The following is a 4,115-nucleotide window of genomic DNA, read 5'->3' on the forward strand; positions in this document are numbered from 1 at the left end:
GGCAAGTATGTAGGTAGTAGGTTGGCCAGGGCACCAGCCACCCGTTGAGATACTACCGCTAGAGAGTTATGTGGTCTTTTGACTGGCCAGACAGTACTACATTGGATCCTCCTCTCTGGTTACGGTTCATTTTCCCTTTGCCTACATACACACTGAATAGTCTGGCATATTCTTTACATATTCTCCTCTATCCTCATACACCTGACAACACAGATTACCAAACAATTCTTCATCACCCAAGGGGTTACTGCACTGTACTTGTTCAGTGCCACTTTCCTCTTGGTAAGGGTAGAAGAGACTCTTTAGCTATGGTAAGCAGCTCTTCTAGGAGAAGGACACTCCAAAATCAAACCACTGTTCTCTAGTCTTGGGTAGTGCCATAGCCTCTGTACCATGGCCTTTCACTGTCTTGGGTTAGAGTTCTCTTGCTTGAGGGTACACTCGAGCACACTCTCCTATCTTATTTCTCTTCCTCTTGTTTTGTTAAAGTTTTTATAGTTTATATAGGAGATATTTATTGTTGTTACTCTTCTTAGAATATTTTATTTTCCTTTTTTCCTTTCCGCACTGAGCTATTTTCCCTGTTGGAGCCCCTGGGCTTATAGCATACTGCTTTTCCAACTAGGGTTGTAGCTTAGTAAGTAATAATAAGTAATAATAATAATAATAATAACCCTTTAGTGACACTGAGCCTCTACCTAATAACCGTGCCATGGCAGAACGTAGGGCTCACTCCTTAAAGAAGAAATTTGAGGCAAATGAAACGTACAAGACTATATACGTCGAACAAGTAGAGAAGTACCTTTTGAAAGGGTACGCTGAGCTTGTCCCAGTCAACAAGCTGAATTGCAGTGATGGCCGTGTGAACTAGATGGCGCACCATGGGGTCAAACACCCTACCAAGGACAAGCTTAGGGTCGTCTTCGACCTTAAAGCTAAGCATGCTGGGACATCACTCAATGATCACCTCATGCAGGGACCAGATCTCACAAGTAGTCTTGCTGGAGTGCTGCTGCGCTTCAGGGAAGGACAACATGCTGTTACTGCGGACATACAAGAAATGTTCCATCAAGTCAAGGTGCCAGAAGACGAGAGGGACTCTTTACGCTTCCTGTGGTGGCCAGGTGGAGACATCAATCAAGCTATTCAAGAGTTCAGGATGACTTCACATGTGTTTGGAGCGCGATCGTCCCCAAGTGTAGTCAACTTCTGCTTCAGACAGGCAGCACTGGACTATGGTGACAAGTATGGTGAAGACGCTTGCCATGCCATACGACGCAACTTCTACGTTGACAACTTGTTGAAGTCAATGGACAGCGAGGGAGACTGTATCCAATTGACAAAAGACCTCATTGGACTCTGTGCTGATGGAGGATTCCGGCTGAACCAGTGGACATCTATCAACAAGTGCATTCTCGCTGCCGTGCCTGAAGGGGAGAGAGATAAATCAGTGGCTACATTGGACCTCAGTAAGGACGAGCTGCCTACGGAGCTCGCTTTGGGTATCCACTGGGACATGAGCAGTGATGAGTTCACCTTCAAGATCAACCTGAAGGAGAAGCCTAGGACGCGAACAGGAGTTCTCTCTGTAGTGGCTTCCTTGTATGATCCACTTGGTTTTGTTGCACCTTTCACCCTGAAAGGGAAGATGTTACTACAAGACCTGTGTCGTCGCAACTTACCTTGGGACGAAGAAATGAACAACGACGAAGCAAATCGCTGGAGCAGATGGACCTCTCAGCTTCAGTGTCTAGGAGACTTCAAGATCAGAAGAAGCCTGATGCCTCCAGACTTTGGGGAGGTATCATCGTACCAACTTCACCATTTTGCGGACGCAAGCCAGACAGGATATGGTGTGGCCACGTATCTGCGCACGGTAAGCAAGAATAACCAAGTGAACAGTACACTGGTTATGGGTCGAGCTCGGGTAGCTTCCCTCAAGAGACCGAGTATTCCACAAATGGAATTGACTGCTGCTGCTGTGGCAGCTCAACTTGATTGCAAGATCAGGTCAGAACTCGATTTGGAGTTGTGTGACTCAGTGTTCTGGACCGACAGCACGTCTGTCCTGAAGTACATCCGTAACCTGTCTGCAAGATACCACACGTTTGTGAACAACCGTGTGAACCTCATCCGCGACCTCAGTGACATCACCGCTTGGAGGTATGTGAACACCTCTGCGAACCCTGCAGACCTGGCCTCTCGGGGCCTTGATGTGGACAGCTTGCTGGAGTCGTCGCTGTGTCTGACAGGACCAGAGTTCCTGTGTCAAGAGCAGGACAGTTGGCCAGCTCTTCCTGACGATGTGAAGCGAGGAGAAGTAGCTGGAGATCCAAAAGTTAAGCAGTCTGCACCCATCTTCAGCATGGTGGTGCCGGAACCAATCTTAGTGGAGAAGATTGCTGCCAAGTTCTCTTCATGGACCAAGATGTGCGAATCATCGCTCAACTGAGGCGATTAGGAACCAAAAGTGGATCAGAAGTGTTATCTGCAAACAAGATGAATTGTGCAACAACCATAATATGGAAGAAGATTCAAGCTCAAGAGTATGGGAGTGAGATCAAATCACTCTCCAAGGAGGATTCCAAGGTGAAGAAATCCAGCAAGATTTGCAAGTTGCGACCATTTCTACAAGAAGGCTTGCTGAAGGTTGGTGGAAGACTCTGTGAAGCCACCATCAGTGATAGCTGCAAGCACCCCATCATTCTTCCATCCAAGTCGCCAGTTGTGAGGAAGATGGTGCGATAGACCCATGAAACAAACAGCCATTGTGGGCAGAACCATCTTATGGCTGAACTAAGAAAAAAATACTGGATCGTTCATGGAAATTCAGTAGTTAGATCAGTGATACGTGACTGTGTCATCTGTAGAAGACTCAGTTGTCGGCCAGATCATCAAGTGATGGCCGACTTGCCCTCTGACCGGATCTGTCCGGGGGATCCTCCCTTCACCAATACAGGGGCAGACTGCTTCGGTCCCTTCTTTGTGAAGCAAGGGCGCTCTACAGTGAAGCGCTGGGGAGCCATTTTTACCTGCCTGACAGTGCGAGCGATTCACCTGGAGGTTCTCAGCTCGATGGATCAAGACTCCTTTGTGAATGCAGTGAGAAGATTTACAGCCGGGCGAGGAGCTGTCAAGAGAATATGGTCAGACAACGGTACCAACCTCGTTGCAGCTGACCGAGAGCTGAAGGAAGCTCTTCAAGACTTCAAGGAAGAGGAAATTGCCAAAACCCTAGCAGCTAAGGGCATCGAGTGGCGTTTCAACCCACAACATGCGTCACACTTCGGAGGAGTCTGGGAACGCCTCATACGCTCAGTGAGAAGAGCTCTCAGTGCAACCTGCCTACAGCAGGTCACCACTGACGACACACTATCGACTCTGTTCTGCGAAGCCGAGTCTTTGGTGAATGGAAGACCCCTAACCAAGGTAAACGACGACCCAGATTGTCCACTGCCGTTGACGCCTAGTATGCTGTTGACTCTGAAGAGTGCAGTGCTCCCAGTAACGAAGACTGACCAGAAGGATTTGTATGTTAGGCGCCGCTGGCGTCAAGCGCAATATCTTGCCGACCAATTCCGGAAGCGATGGCTGAGGGAGTACCTTCCATTGCTGCTAGAAAGACAGAAGTGGACCGTCCAACGGCAAGACATCCAAGTTGGCGACATCGTGCTAACTACCGACGAACATCTCCCCAGAGGCTCTTGGCCTTTGGGACGAGTCTTGGAAGTGACTCGAGACTCTGACAACCGAGTTAGACAAGCCAAGATTAAGACCGAGTGTGGGTTGTACTTACGTCCAGTGCAGAAAATGTGCCTTCTCATTGAAACGGAGTGTGATGACAGTGGAGTGGCATTGGAGAAAGAGTGAACGCCGTGCGCTGCTCATGTGGCGTGCTGTGTATGTGGCATATTTGCGGTGTATTTTGTATACTACAAAATAGGGGGCGGTGTAGGATATGCCACAGCGTTTTACGTTTTTAGTTAAGTTAGTGCTACACATTTTCTTTGTTGATGATAAGGATGAGGGGATAAGCGAGCGTCGGGATTGCCTGATGTTTGTTTTGTAATTTAATTATACACGTATGTGCACTATTTTGAATTAAATATTGTTTA

This window comes from Palaemon carinicauda, chromosome 10, assembly GCF_036898095.1.
Source record: "Palaemon carinicauda isolate YSFRI2023 chromosome 10, ASM3689809v2, whole genome shotgun sequence".
Classification (NCBI taxonomy): domain Eukaryota; kingdom Metazoa; phylum Arthropoda; class Malacostraca; order Decapoda; family Palaemonidae; genus Palaemon; species Palaemon carinicauda.